Below are 16713 nucleotides of genomic sequence, written 5' to 3'. Positions count from 1 at the left end.
AGCTTCTCTGTTGCTCTCCATGGAGTAGCATAATCATCCAACTTCATAGGAAGGGCGAGAGAAAATGGACCGAATGCCCATGTTTTTAGCTCTTAGCCCACCTTCCCCATCCGGATTCCCAAGCCTTTCTTGGATGCCACAGCCTGAGACGGCTCAGTGCTGCCCCCTGCAGGCACATGGCATGAGGCTCCCCCCACCCCCACCCCCTTCCACCGGGCTCAGTTCTCCATCCGCTCTGTTCCTGCTACAAATGGAATGGGGTCTCTTGCCCGCTGTTGCCTTTTCCCCATCCTCTGTCTACGTGGTGGTATAACTTTCATTCCTTTGCTCTTACTTCCATGTGGGTTTATGATGGCAGTATAGAGTGTCTGGAGCCTCTTGCGCTCTACATGCTCTCATTTTTTGAGGGATAAGGGTTGAGACTGGATCTTCCTGTGTAGCCCAGAATTGCCTCAAACTCACCAAGTTGTCCATGCTGATCTTGAACTCATGATTACCCTGCCTGTGGAATGCTCCATCAATCCCAGCTTTCATAAACCATCTGTGTGTGTGTGTGTGTGTGTCTTGAGGCTTGAACTCAAGGCCTGGGCACTGCCCCCAAGCTCTTTTCCTCAAGACTAATGCTCTACTACTTGAGCCATAGCTCTACTTCCAGCTTGTTTTAATTGGAGATAAGAGTCTTATGAACTTTCCTCTTTTGCTCAAGACTAATGCTCTACTACTTGAGCCATAGCTCCATTTCCAGCTTGTTTTAATTGGAGATAAGAGCCTTATGAACTTTCCTGCCTGGGCTGGCTTTGAACCGTGTTCCTCAGATCTCAGCCTCCTGAGTAGCTAGGATGACAGGCATGAGCCCCCAGCATCAACTTCCATCGACCATCTTGACCCATAAATCCCCTTGAGTTTCCTTGCTGGCTGGGTAGGTGTCTTGCTGCTCTGCCAACTCACTTATGAACCTGCCCGGAGTCCAGCCGGGGTAAGAGCGACATCGACGCTGTTGAGCTGTTGTGTGTCAGCTGCAGCAGAGGGTTAAATATCCAGGACCTAGCGTAGGTAGCTAGAGGCAGAAAGTTGGTGCTGGTGTTATTCTCTCTCAGATTTGCTTTTTAAAATGCTGCTCGCATTTCCTGGACAGAGGAGATGTGGGGAAGGCGGCGCCTCCGCCTGCCCGGAGTGCCAGGGCTGTCCGTGCCCCGGCCTCTCCTCAGGCTCGGTCTGGAAGCCGAGCCAGCGCTCGGGGCCCCGGGCTTTGCACAAGTTACACGCCGGCTCTTCCACTCTCCTCCCATGCTGACGCGTGCATCCTCGGGGTCCTCAGCTCCACCTATTCGGATCTGTAAGAGACCCAGAGTGATACTGGGGCTCACCATGTCTCGCCGCGTGCAAGACAGGGCTTCTGGTGAGCTTGGGCCAGAATGGCACATCCCTGGAAGTCCTGGTTGGCAGGAGCTCCTGAGCTGGCTCTTCTGGGGTTACCAGAGCCTAGGTGGGATTTGGGAGGACTGGCTTGGAGGTGTTTAGAACACACCGGATTCTGAGATCCTGGGTGACAAGAGCAGGTCCACAGGCCTTGCGGGGCGGGCAGGCAGGCCGGAGCAGCACCAGGCCAGAAACCACCTCCTCTTGGGAAGATAACCAGGGGTGCTGCTGTCAATCTGGGACCCCAGTGCACTGCTCACTTGTTTACCCCTGTGGCACTCTGATGTCCCACCCAGCTTCTTCCCACAGGGGTCTCCTCCTCTGGGAGGAAGGAATCTGTAGGGTAGGGATCAGCCCCGTCCTAACACCTGCGTGCCATCTTGGGAAGATGAAGTTTTCTAGGCTTCTTGGCAGGGTAGACACTCAGCACACTCTTGCCACACAGAGCCACCCTGTGGCCCTTGGTGCTCCGGTCCCCTCCCTTCCACAGTGCCACTCAGTGCCAACTGCTCTGTCACAAACCTGCACGCTGTGTGCTCCTTCACTTAATGGACATTGCAACAATGGTGGAGGCGTTTACTTCTGGGAAGGAAGTGAAAGCACCGGCCTGAAAGCTTTCAAGGTCACGTCCTCCAGCTTCCCCAGGGGGAGAACCCAGGGCTACTGTTCAGACTTGCACTTTTTCTTTAGGCTTTGTCTAAGTAGGAAGTACAGTGACTCCCCGGTGATATCCTGATGCCGGCTTGCCCTGGCCTGGTTGACAAGTTATGGGGAGAGATTCTGTGAGCTTGGAAAGGGGGCAGGGGGTTGAGTCACGTTCCAGACCGCTTCCGTGCATCCTCCTCACCCTTCCAGTGCCACACCCTTGGACTCCCAGTCCCCTCTCAGAACTGCTTAAGTTCCTCCTTCATAAGAACAAGTGATTGGTGTTTAGCCGACAGTTGAATATTTGCAAAAAATCAAAATAAAAAATTCTGCCTCTGAAAGGACCTTAGGGTGGATGCTGGAGGCTCACCCCTTAATCCTAGCTACTCAGGAGGCTGAGATCTGAGGAGTTCAAAGCCAGCCTAATCAGGAAAATGGGTGAGACGCTTATCTCCAGTTAACCACCGAAAAAGCAGGAAGTGGACCTTGCCCAAGCCCTGAGTTCAAGCCCAGTACTGTCACAAAAATAAAATGACTTTAGCAGTTACATCTCAGTGTCTAATATCAAGCATTGTTCTGCAACTTAACTCTAGATCCTGCCCCTACCTGTTCTCTCTCCATCTCTCCCACAAGCTTCTCACAGAGTAAGAAGCTGGCTTTCTCTTGGCAACAGGCACTCTGGGAAGGCCCGAGGAGAGCACCATTAAAATGGGACTAGTGCTGAACAATGGTGGTACATCTTTATGATCCTACTTAGGGAGGCAGAAATGGGGAGGATTGTGGTTTGAGGTCAGCCTGAGCACGAAGTTCCCGAGGCCCCTTCTCCACAGTAAAGCCTGGGTGTGTGTGTGGGGGGGGGTGTGCCTGTTTATCCCAGCTGCATGGGAAGCATAACTAGGGGGGTGCAGGCCCTAGGCACAGTAGCCAGAGCAAAAGAACTGGAGGTATGGTTCAAGCAGTAGAGCTCCTTCCTGCCTGGCAGGTACAAAGCCCTTTGTTCAAACCTAAGTATTGCCAAAAAGGGGGCTGGAGACCATGAATTAATTACTTGCATAGAGTTGTAATTGGTTTCATCTTTCAGATAGGGATCATTATTTTTTCCTTGAGTCTTCATACTTGTGTTGTTACTTAAAAAAAACAAAAAACAGAAGAATGGCATTTTGCTAGGTTATTTGTAACAGCTACTTTAAAAAAAAAAATCACCAAAATCAACAGGAGCATATTGTCTCAAAGACCATGCATGAGGAAGAACAAATAGTGCAGAACCTGCTGGAGGTCAGCAGGTGAGGCGTGAGACACTTCTTTGAAGGGAACTGGGAATGCATGCAGTCTACAGGGCTGGAACTACCAAAAGTAGGACAGCAGTGTTCTGAGCACCAGAGACCCACATCCTTGCCAGGGCATTTTTATCATTCTGAGTTGCAAGATGCAAAACCTCTTGGCGGGGGTGGGGGGGTGGGAGGGGGGAAGACCCTTCCTGGGTTCAGAAATCCAAAGGTTAACAAGATGGTTCATGGTGTGTTTTTGTTTATCTTAGTAAGTGGCCTGTTGCTCAACATCAATGCACTTCTGTACGCAATTGAACCCAAAGCTAGAACACTGCTTCCTGCTTAGTGCCTGAGAAAGTGGACTTCGAGGGGGAGTCACGTGAGACTGAGTCCCACTGAGAGAAAGACTGGGAGACCTTCTTTTAGGGTCCCACAAATTAAGCTGGTCTTCTTAAGTCGGCATCAGGGAGAGACAGTTGACCAAGGGATTTCCTTAAAACTCAGAAGTGTAGCTGCAGAAATATAGAGTTATACCTGTCTGGCCCTTTCTTCTTCTCCATCTTTTCGCCTGACCTCAGCAATGACTCATAATAGAGACACAGCAATTCTGCTCAGAGATGAGCTCTTTGCAGTCCAACCTGGGATTCCTCAAGCCAAAGGCTGGTAGATTTGTGCAGCCCACCCCTGGCGAGGGAGAGATAACGGGTCAGAGGATGCTGCTTGCATCGCTGACTTTGGTACTGAGAATATCAACCAAAGACAAATAGGAAAAAAATGGGAAAATGGTTATTCCTTACCATGTGCTCTTGAGACAAGTTATTAAACCTAAAGACGAGTTTATTCAGAGTATTGGATGGTAATAGGTGTTTCATTTTTTAGAGCCTCTGATATATTTAGCAGATTTTGTTTCTTTAATATCATGGCAGGACTTAATGAGCGATGTCTGATTTTTTTTCTAACTGAGCATATCAGGAGAACTATCGAGGGAAAAAATGAAATGTTATTTTGTAGTACAAGGACTATTTTGTCTATTTAATAGATCTGTAGCTTTGTTCAAAAGGGATCTTTGTAAAATATATTGTATGACTGTGCACTTATTTATTGATTGTTGTAAATGAGGATATAAATGGCTATTTGCATAATTTATACCTGTGGGAAGCTCACTGGAGTATTTGTTATTCTGACTGTTTTCTACTGGGCGTGGTGCTATGATGAATGAGCTTGTAAAAGGACATGCATTCTTAAGAAAACTTTGAAATACAAATTTCTTGAACTTACTATCTCATTGGTAACCTTTTATTTCCTTGTGTGTTTGTGTTTATACCAATCAGGGGGGCCACTGTCCCCCCTCGACTTGTGAGCCCTGTCCCAAAAAGGGTCCACCCAGGCCTGCCATCTTCCTATTTTCAACCTTTCTAGCACGGTGCTAGGAGCTTCTCACAAAGCTGCCTTGATCCTGTTCTGAGCCTCCACATTGCATTGGTGGAGAAAAAGAAAAGGGATAGAGAACATGCCAGAAGATCTGGCACCTGATGGGGGGAAGGAAGGGGGTGACATCATGGGAAGATGGGCACTGCTTTTAGAGGTTTCCAGAGCCTGCAGGCAGTCGTGTTAATCATGTTTTAGCTTGGTGGAGTCAATCTTAACAACTTCAGGTATAAAGACTGGTTGAGACTTTTTTATTGATCACTGTAATATTTAGGATTAGCTTCGGCTGCACGTGACAGAAGCCCCAGAACAGCTATGACTTAAACACGTTAGAATTCTATTTTTCACTCATCAGAGAGAGAGAGGGATTGACACTTAGGCTTGGTGGTGTGACGCTCTGTCCTTCCTACCTTTCCAGTTGCGTCACCTGCAGACTCTCTTTGTCCCCGTGTGGTCAGATTGCTGGTCCAGATGACACATACAAGTTCTAAATTCATGTTCAGACGGTTTGGGAGCTGTAGGCTGTGTGGAATGGAGGAGGTGGCAGTACTGGGCAACCTCTTCCTTGGAAACTAGCCAGAGAGAGCCACCCAACCTGGGAGCACTCATCTCATTATTTGAGCTAACCCACCAGCCAGGATGTTAAAATGGAAATGAACTTGGGTGGGGCATGGTGCTAAACAGCTTACACAGGAGAAGAGGGTGTCAGTTGGGAGAGCAGTTAGCCACGTGGGTGACACTTGACCATGTCCTGCTTGTTGGATTGAGCCAGCGTTCACTCAGCCACACCTGTGTGCCTGCTGTGTGCTCGACCTCTGCCCTGGTGACTGGTGAGAAGGAGGGGCAGTGCCTTCAGGGTAGGAGCTCAGCCAAGCACCTGGGAAGGTGTACACAGGGGCCCACACTGACAGTGTGAGGCATCTCCCGGGTGCCGGGGGGAGCGATTTACACAGTCATGACTCTCCCTCATTTCATGGTCCACGATGCTCAGGCCCCTGTGGACCTCATCACACCCTGAGCCTCCTGGAAAGGCATCTTAATACTGAACTTCTCCTGGAGGCTCAGAGCACAGTAGGGGGAAGCTACGTTCTCGGAGTCATACTCTGGAACCCTCTAGAGTTTTTACCTTCTAAAAGAAACAGCGTCGATTTCTGGTTTAAGGCCAGTAGGGTAATATGAATTCGATTACAGATTCGCTACTATTTATCGAACATCCATGTCTTAGCTCACTGGCCTGTTTTCTGATTTTGCTTCCTCTCAAAAGGTAGAAAATACTTGCAAACAAACATGGTCCAACTCTGTTTTGATGATAACCCTGTATGGTTCAAAGGCAATCGCTATGTCTTTACTAGTGGTCAGAAAGGGGCTGCTGCTGCTGGTGGTGGGGAGGAGGCGGCGAGACGGGGGGGGGGGGGGGGGGGACGCCCTCACCGCACGCTCGTGCCGCTCGGAGGGGCTGGGGACACACAGGCCCCTCCTACCTCTGGCTTCACCGTGGAGTCATTGCTGAAAGCACTTAGCCTCAATCCGGTCCGCACCAGCTGCAGTAAGTGAGGGTGCAGGAGACTGCCCAGCGGTCGTGATGGACACCTGGCATTCGTTCAGGAAGCTGGCGTCCTCCAGCATTGCCGGGGCCCAGACAGGACAGAAGCCAGACCTGTCCCCACTCTGTCGATGCGCCAGGAGCCCCGGGCACACATCAGGGAGCGGAATCCCTAACCACCACCGGCTACATACAGGGCGTGTGCTGGGGGCTCGAGTCGCCTTCCAAGGGCCAAGTGCTGCACGCCTCGGCTCCAGGACAGACAGCCATCCCAGCGGAGCTGCGGGAAGCCACTCTGCTTCTCCGAATCCTCATTTTCACTTTACTGTCCCTGTGATCAAATGGGGGTGAAAGTCAAGGCTGCCCTCTCCTTTCCCAGCACATGCTAGCCTTCCTATTACAAGGCCAGCAGCAGCAGTCACTTCATCACTGGGTGCCTGGGCCTGGCAGACCCGGCCGCAAATGATAGAAATGAGACCACAGCACCTTACCACATATGGGATCATGTTCTAACCAAGTAACAAGTTCCTAGTGCTGAGGGGCAACGGCTCTGTCACTCACCACGGTACCCCAGATTCCTTTGATTTTTCTACCTCTGCCTTCCCCTTCAGGGTCTATTCTGGTGGAAAGAACCTCTAGCGCCCACCCCCCCCCCCCCCCCCCGCCGCCACACACACCACATTGCTGGCCGGGAGAGTAGAGGAAGCTAGAGGAGAAAAGGATAAAGTCCAGTAGACTCCTACAAGTCCCACTGGTCAGGGCTGTAGCATGACAACGTCTGGGCCGCAAGGGATGTTGGGAAACAGTCCTGTAGCTAGAAAGGAATGGAGATGGGCTAGTGGTATCTGCTCTGGTCTCTTACTCACTGGGGAGAATGGTTACCTGACTCCATACAAGAGTCAGGGAGAGTTAGGGAAGCTGGGGGTTGAGAGGGGTGGCCGGGATATTGCGAAGGAATCACATCCTGGACTCCTGATGTGAACGGAAGGGAAGACCTGTGATGTACAGTAGAGGCTGGCTGACCACAGGACCCACAGCCCCGTTAGGACCGTCCCAGGTCATGACCCGTCCCACATGGGAGGAGCTGATGACCCATAACCCCGTCTCCCAAGTTCAGGACATGTTCCCCAATTTTCCAGGACTTGCTACCCCCACATCCATCCACCAGGACCCAATCAAAGCTCAAGATCCTGGGATTAGCAATGTACATTCTTTTTGGAGCCTGGCAGGGATCCTACATGGAGGGAGCGTTTCGCATTCACTTTGCATTTATAAACCTGCGCCCAGAGAAATCTCTTCTGTGTCTGCCCTTGGGTTCTTTCTCCAAGTGAGCCTCAAGAAGCTTCCTTGGACCTTGGGGTTAGGTAAAGGCCTATACAAATTGTGGTTGGTTGCTGCTTACCTCCGTTTCCTAAGACAAGGAAGTCACATCCTAAGATTGTTTCCCATCCCAGTGTCTCTAACTTCAAAGATTGCTACCTTACTGATAATCAATAAAGACCCTGTTAACAGGACCTTGGGCTTCTGTTGCTGGTGAGAAACACAGGCTCCCTGGTGCCCCAAAACCAGTTTCACGGTCCGGTTTCTGTCACTGCCTTGCTCCGGCCATGGCCGGGGGGTAAGGCACTCGTGGTGGTTTGCAACACAAATCAGATGAGACAAGGGGGGGGGGGGGGGGCTGCGCACCACCTGCCAAGACTGGGAACTCAACCTGGCAAATTCAAGGCGCTCCCACCTCCAAAGACACATCTCTCCCACTACCAGGACAGCAAAAACACAAGAGCCAAAGGGGCCTTGTTCTCATTCTGCCTCCTTCCAAATCTACCTTGAAGGCCTGTGTTCTAGCTTCAGTTCAAGTTTTTATCCTTCTATTAGGAGCCCACGTGCAGGAATCTCAAACTACAGGAAGACTACTCAAAACAGTCTTCACATGGTCCGAGGGATTCTTGTACTTTCTCCCTGACTATAGCCCCGTCAGGGCTGTGTGATTCAGCACTGTAACTGTGTGAGTTGTTACTATGGAAGGAAACTCGATAAATCATTTTCCGGGTCTCTGAATTACTTTTTAAGAGAAATACAAATCTCCAGCCATCTCAGATAAAAAATTTAGTCATGAATGACACTGGTAAGAGAATGGAAAGGCAAGCAAAAGGATTAGTGTGTGTATGTGGCTCGGTGGTAGAGTGTGTGAAGCCATAAATCCCTAGTGTTGCAAAAGCAAATGAAAACCAAGAAGAAAGTGTTAACACTAGGGGAATTTGTAAGTAAGAGTGGGGAAGTACATTAGAGCTCTTCATACTTCAGGATCCAATTTTTGTTAACTCTAAAATGAATTTTTTTTTTTGAGAGAGAGGATTTTGCTATGTAGCCTAGGCTTCCGGCCTTGAAGTCCTGGGCTCAAGTGATCCTCCTGCCTCAGCCTCCCAAGTATCTGGAACTATAGGTGTACAGCACTGTGCCTGGCTGAGTTGAATGTTTTTGAAGCAGAGAGAATCATGGTTGTAACAGGACATGAATGCAGAGACTAGGAGCTTGAGGGCTGCACTTGTGCCCAGTCAGGAGTTACGAGCAGCCAGTCATGTGAAATGGATAAACGAGGGTAACAGTGGCCCGAGGAAGGGGAAGAAGTGGAAGTCAGCAATACCACTTCACACGTCTTAAATTAACAAAACATAGAGTGAAGAAGTGTTTCCGCACATGCCAAATTAGCACCCCACTGGAGAGCCTGCCATCTGGCACTCACCAAGCCGAGAGGATGAGGTGTGATGGCACCAGCTGGTGGCGGTGGCAGACGTGACAAACGCTTCCGCTTGTCAGAGTGGTGAACGAGAGCCACAGCTTGTGTTCTTTGTCTAGATAATCTTATACAGTTATACAGTTATTCTTTAAAAAAAAAAAAAAGTCTCCTGAGAAGCCGACCATGGCAGCTCACATGTACTCCTGCACGCTGAGTACATGTGAGTACAGTAGGTTCAAAGCCAGTAGGGGCTCCATAGCCAGACCTGGTCTGCAAAACAACATGAAACCCAAGAAGCTTCCCAGGACCAAAATGGACGGATGTTAAAAACAATCATCAAGTATTGTTCAGGAAGAATAGTGTATAGTCTGTCTAATAAATGGGTGATATTTTAAAAGGAGAGCTGGGGAGATCCATGTAAGATAAGGTGTAAAAACTAAATGCAATATTTAGATTCTGGATAGGCCTACTATGGAGAAGTAGCTATAGAAAAATTCCTTTGAACATAGGATTAAGATGTCTCTGTGGCCTGGAAATTAGATTATATTAACAACTATGTTATTTGTGTAAATGGCAGATGACTATGCTCTAAAAGTCATTATCAGGGACACTTTGGTCAGTACAATGCAGTTCATCTTATATTCCTATATACTTGAAACACATAAAAAACATCATAAAACATCTTATAGCCGCCTACTCACTGGGAGTTACTATCTGTTGTTCAACTCTGCCCTGGTTGCTTGCATCCCAGCATTCCTTGCACATAAGTGCAGTCATGTGACTAAGCTCTAACCAATAAGATTCATGTAAAGGAGCCATGCCTTAAGCACTCATGGTTCTTCCCCATGAAATCACTGTAGGTGGGATCTGTTGGTTCTTGCTGCCTTCCCACCTCCATTCTGCTTGGGTCAGAACAATCAAAGTACTGTGACCCCTCCGTTGCTCTGTACCCTGAAGTTTATTCTTAATGCATAAAAGTTAGACTGAAAATTACTACATGCCTCTTGTCCTATTTTAGGGCCAATTTTTATGATTGAAGTGTTAATTTCAAAGCTGTTCCTTGCACGGAGTCTCTCCTGAGTTTAAGTCTGACCATCAGGAGCAATCTGTAAGCTTCACAGACACAAACCAGGAGCCTTTGGCAATGACTGGTTTAGGGCTTTTTTTTTTTAGCCAGTTGCTCCCCTAAAATTATGGAAGCTGATATTGAGTATCTACTATGTGCCAACCTCTGTCCTGGGGCTGGAGAAAACAGAGGAGTAAGATATTGTTTATCCCCCTTTTTAAAGGTCTTGTAGTCTAGTCATTTAACTTATACCAGACTGAAGACAGTAACTTGTGCATTGTTGATGGAAAAAACAGCAGAGCTGCCTTGAGTCCAAGACTATATAGGATTTCGAGTTTCAACATATTTGTGTTTTAGTTTAATGAACTAAGCAAGAGAGTGGAGTAAATATTCTAATTTTAACTGTAGAAACATGATAACATCAATATTTTAAAAGAAAATTCTACTTGTAATCATTCAACATAGTGCTTTTATTTTTCTGAGTTCTTTTCTATATTTATGTACAAGTATTATAAAGTAAAACCAGAGAGCAGTTATAAGATCATATTCTGAAGCCTAACCCTCACCTTATTCAAGCATTTTTCAGTGTCTTTATATAGAGTGCTTATGTATTTTAATGTCCATATAATATTCCACTATTTTAGTCATTTGGTGTTCACTATTTAGGTTTCCCCCACCTGCCAGTCCTTGTGCTTAAAATCAGGGCCTGGGCACTGTCCCTGAGCTTTTTCCTTGAGGCTAGCACTCTACCATCTGAGCCACAGATCCGCCTCCAGGCTTTTGGTAGTTAATTGGAAATTGAAGTATCATAGACTTGCCTGCTGGGTTGGTGTCAAATGACAATCCTCAGATCTCAACCTTTTGAATAGCTAAGATTACATGTGTAAGCCACGGGTGCCCTGCTTACTCTTTTGGTGTAAAATTTTTTATGATGATAAAAACTCTACAATAAACTATTTTATGATTTTTTTGGCTAATTTCTTGACAAAAGAACTCAGGAACATAATCACCCATTCAAAAGATGAATTCTTATCTTTCCTACCAGATTGATTTAAAAAAAATAAATGATCATGACAGAGAATGTAAACCTTCCAGTTGAAGTTTGTCAGATTCAGGTATTATCAGTTACAGTTCTGGCTAATTTAGACAATATACCTATAGCTGAGTACTGGTGGCTTGTTCCTGTAATCATAGCTACTCAGGAGGCTGAGATCTGAGGATTGTGGTTCCATGCTAGTCCAAGTAGGAATAACCAAGAGACTCTTATCTCCAATTAACAACTAAAAAGCCAGAAGTGGAGCTATGGCTCAAGTAGTAGAGTGCTAGCCTTGAGCACAAAAGCTCAGAGACAGTGCACATGAAAAAATACTTTTCTCATTTCTTTTTATTTGTGCATTTTCTGTCCTTTTTTTTTTGGGAGGGGGGCCAGTCTTGGGGCTTGAACTCAGGGCCTGAGCACTGTCCCTGGCTTCTTTTTGCAATGTGTCCTGGAAGTCATAGAAAGGAAGAGGAGGGTGTGGAGCAGTGGGCATCAGGTGGCAGAATGGGACAACCTCACCAAGGAACACTGAAAAATTCCGAATATCCAGGGCACAGAAAGAAAAGAGGGGCATCTCAGGGAAGAGACACATTAATCACGGCATAGAGGTAGGAAATTACATCACAGGTGTAGAAAACAGTGTAACCGAGTGTGCCTAAAGCCTAGTAAGGTCTCAGGGAAAGAGGTTACACAAGCAGAGACAGATTTCTACAAACATTGAACTCTAGGGAAAAGGACTGTATACACTAGGGAGTCATTCAGAGCTTTGAAGTGGGGCAGAGAAAAGATAAGGATTACCTGGAAGCATGGAGGGTGGGTCCTAGCAGAGTGACTGATGCTGGTTGGGATAGTGTAGAGCTCAAAGTCCTGATAGCGTACTGAAGAGGGAACAGAACTGCACAAGGGAGTTCAAGTTCACCTATGGCATGCATAGCTCTGGGCCTCTAGATGAACTTGGGTGGTACCTTTAACAAGCCAGGATATTTGAGAGGAGTGCTGACAGAGTAAATGGCACACAGAATACAAATGCTCTGCTCACATCAGCTATCATTAGTGCTATTACAATTAGCACTATAATTATTATGCAGGTCAGGAACTTTTTTCTACCAAGGGCCATTCCCGTATTTATAACGTCATTCGCCAGCTATCCAAAATCACCAACACAGGCAGATGATAAAGAGAAAATAAAGAAGACTTAAATGAATGAAGAGATATACCATGTTCATGGAGCAAAAGTAGTTTTCCTGTCTGAAGTTACTTGATCTTCAACATCCCACTATACTGCCATTTCATTGTGTCACCTCGTAGAGTGCGCCAGACACTCAAGGACCAGGACAGACAGTGAGCTGAGGCTAGAGTCCTACAGCTACTGCCATACAGGGACACCTTCATCCTGTGGCTGGCAGGTACCATATGTGCGAGGTACCAAGGCTACTGTGGACAATACTTTATTTTACTTGAAAATAAACACAAAAGTTGCAAAAATAAGAGTAAAGAACTCCCATTCAGCCCTTCAACCCCAAATCCTATTCATTTTTGCCAATTATACCTAGACTATGGTTTAGAACAAAAGATTCAAATCATGATTTTGCATTTTACTTTGTTGCCATGAATTTTTACTGTCCATTATCCTGAATTCAGTTTTTGCCTTTCTTTGACCTTTGTATCAAAAATTTTTGATGGTCCTAATCTACTCTTAAATCATAAACCATGGTATTTACCTGTGACAAGCAGATCTGTAGAGAGACAAGACCTTAAGTCCAAGTATACATTTCTGTGGCTAAGTCTGTTTCCAGGGCCCTCTCTGGATCGACCATGGCCTTTGGTATAACTGTCCCCAGAAAGGGGCATACAGGTTCTCTTGATGTATTTCTTTTTTTTTTTTTTTTGGCCAGTCCTGGGCCTTGGGCTCAGGGCCTGAGCACTGTCCCTGGCTTCCTTTTTGCTCAAGGCTAGCACTCTGCCACTTGAGCCACAGCGCCACTTCTGGCCGTTTTCTGTATATGTGGTGCTGGGGAATCGAACCCAGGGCCTCATGTATACGAGGCAAGCTCTCTCGCCACTAGGCCATATCCCCAGCCCCTTGATGTATTTCTTATTACTCAGAGAAACTAGGAATTTCTTAACCCCAATTAGGCCAATATACAAATATATAACACAGTGTGGCAGGGGGGACTTATTTTCTATGTCCAGTTATAGTTCTATCAGTTGTACCTCTGGCTGAAGCCACAATGTACACACAATGTGCACAGTCAATGCTGAGTAATAACGTAGCATGCATCTGCCATTCTCCTGCATGTAAGTTTACTTCCAATAAAACCTGCACAGTATCTGCAATTCTAACATGCCACTCAAAAATTTGTAAGTTGACAAGCTGGAGGATATGACACCAGTGGAGTGTGTGTGACTGCAACACAGGAGGGTTAATTTTGATTATGTGAGTAAACTGGTGGTATCTGCTAGATTTCTCTTTTGTCAAGTTCTTGATTTTCCTAAATAATTTCATGGGCAGAAGCATTTTGAAGATGGCTAGATCTCATTCCTTGTTCAATTTTTTCCTATTATTTTTAAATTCTAAGTCTTAATTTTTTATGATCTTTAAGTAGTTGTGCAAAGGGGTTTTAACATGTCAGCTTCTGAATAAAATGAATCTTGATTAATGTCATCTCTTCCACCTTTCTCCCCTATCTCTCAAACACTTGATATTTCGTGTCTGATGATTGCTAAATGATTATTATATTACTCATTTTAAAATTACAAACACATTCTATTCTAAGGATTAGCCTTTTCTTCCTACTTTTGTTGTTATTTTTGCTGGCCCTGGGGTTTGAACTCAGGGCATGGGCACTGTCCCTGAGCTTCTTTTGCTCAAAGGTTAGCACTGTACCACTTGAACCACTGCTCTGCTTCCAGCTTTTAGGTAGTTTATTGGAGATAAAAGTCTCACAGACTTTCCTGCTGGCTTTGAACTGTGATCCTAAGAGCTCAGCCTCCTGAGTAAAAAGGATTATAGGTGTGTACCAGGACCTGGCTATTTATTTTTACGTTAATATATAGACTCATGAATTTCTAAGAGAAAATGAAAATTAGCTGAAGGAAAATGCATACCACACAGAATTGTGATCCAAACAATGTGTGAAACTCTCTTACAAGATTTTACATGTCCAGACTTAAACCACTGTTGGAGCTGATGCAGATAAATAGTTGGAAGAGTCTCGAAATGAACTATCCAACAAATGGGTAATAAATGGGAAACTCTGTAAGATTCTGGAAAAAAATGATTTGGAACCAGGCCTCATTCTGTACACTGAATCAAATTGGAATGCAAATTTTCAAACAAGTTTAAAAAATAATTATAAAGGACTGAAAGTCTACATTTCTATCAATAGAGGATTGGAAAATTATGGTATATTCTTAACAAAATGAGGGTTAGACAAAAGTCAGTGAGGAAGCCAGGCTCCAATGGCTCATACCTATAATCCTAGGTACTCAGAAGGCTGAGATCTGAGGATTGTGGTTGAAAGCCAGCCTGAGTAAGAAAGTCTGAGACTTTTATCTCCACTAAACCACCAAAATAGCCAGAAGTGGCTCAGGGACAGCACCTAGGCCCAGAGTTCAAGCCCCAGGATCCATAGACACAGACACACAAGTTAGTGAGATGCTTTGAACACATTTCTATATTTGTATTTTTCTAGATATATTTTCCTAAAAAGGTACAGTTAATGTGTAAGAATCTCACAGACTTTCTTTCCCAGGCTGGCTTCAAATCACAATCCTCAGATCTCACCCTCCTGGGATTAGTTCATAGGATTACAGGCATGGATTATAGTCACCAGCCACCAGTGCTAGGCTTTCTTTCTGACAGGTTCTCCTTATGTAGCTCAGCTTGGCCTCAGCCTCATTATGTAGCTATGTGGTGGTGACTGACCTCTACCTTGTGATTCTCCTGCTTCAGCCTTCTCGGTATTGGGACTCAGGTATAAACCACCATGCCTATGTGCTACAGGTTTTGACTGACCCTAAATAAATCATCAAGAGACTTAGGTTGCCCTTTTGGTGGATCAGATGACCGGTTATATGCACACATTTGCCAACCACTATAATGTTCATTTTATAGGATGGTTCATAAAATGTTAAGCTATGCAAGTGCTGCCAGTATTTGAGGGTTTATGCTTGCAGAAATGATTATTGCCTATTTTGCACAGTAGACTTCGAAGTAGACTCATGTTTATCAGACAAATTCCCTTTAAAAACTAAATAAGTGCCTTTATGTTTAAAAAATTATCCTTCCTCAAATCATATTTCTGAGATTTTGATCTTTTGGGATTTTAGACACTAGGTAATTTTGCTCTTTTGTCATTTCAACATTCAGGATTATGTATTAGTGATTGTGTCTTTGGGGATGATGACTGAATGTTTTAAATCCTTTGTTGATATTTACATATTCCTGATTTTGAAAGTAATCGGTGAAGATCAAACTCTGCTCATAAAAGAACCATCACCAAAGACCCTCTGCATATTTACCGGGGAGAGAGAGCTGTTGCCCACCAATGCTTGATATACAAGGCACGTGTCAAAAGCATTCTAATTCTTTCCTACTTTAGCTAATTAACTTTTTGCCAGCCCTGGGGCTTGAACTCAGGGGCCTGGGAGCTATCCTTGAGCCTCTTTGTGCTCAAGGCTTAGCACTCTACCACTTGAGCCACAGCACTGTTTCGGTTTTTTGTTGTTGTTGTTGTTGTTGTTTTTTCCACTGACGGTTAAGAGTCTCAAGGATTTTCCTGCCTAGGCTGGCATCGAACCGTGCTCCTCAGATCTCAGCCTCCCGAGTAGGTGGGATTACAGGCGCGAGCCAGGGGCACCCGGCTTCTTTCCTATTTAGATGAGCCTTATCGCATATTATAATACATAGACGACCCAAATCCAAGCACAGTCAGTCAGATTGGGGCTCAAATCTCAGTTGTCGGGCCGCGTTTATTTTCCAAGTGCTCCAGTTCCTTGTGTTAAGATGGGGAGCAGTTTCAGCACCCACCTGGGGGAGGGAGAGGGGGCGGGTAAGGATGGCAGCCCCGGGGACACCCGCTGGCGGGCCGGCCTGTCCCCCACACGGAGCCCAAGATTCACCCGGGCAACATAAACGACAGTGACCGGCGCTGAGCCCCCCGGGTGTGGAAAACCTCCCTTCCACGTCCAACCTGGGGGAGCGATCAGATAACTCGGCCTCCCCTGGAGGGGGAAAAAAACAAACAAAACGGAAAAAAGCCCCCTCGGGGCTGGCTTTCACCGGACCACGCCGGCACCTGTTACCGTCCTTCGCCGCTCAGATCCTTCTGGAAGCGACGCCTGCGGCTGGCCCGGGGCCGCCACTCCACACCCACCGAGCATTTCATCCCCGGCCGGCCACGGGGCCCCAGGCGGCCGGGGGCCGAGCGACCTGCGCGACCAGGCCGCAGTTGGGCTCCTCCCCGCGGGGGGAGACCGCGGGGCCCGACGCGGCGGAGCACGGTCACGGCCCGGGCTGGGCGCCAGGAGGTGCCGTAATGGAGGCGGGCAGGCTCCAAGAGCCCC

This window comes from Perognathus longimembris, chromosome 14 (assembly GCF_023159225.1).
Source record: "Perognathus longimembris pacificus isolate PPM17 chromosome 14, ASM2315922v1, whole genome shotgun sequence".
Lineage (NCBI taxonomy): Eukaryota > Metazoa > Chordata > Mammalia > Rodentia > Heteromyidae > Perognathus > Perognathus longimembris.
Note: the sequence above shows the minus strand (reverse complement) of the source record.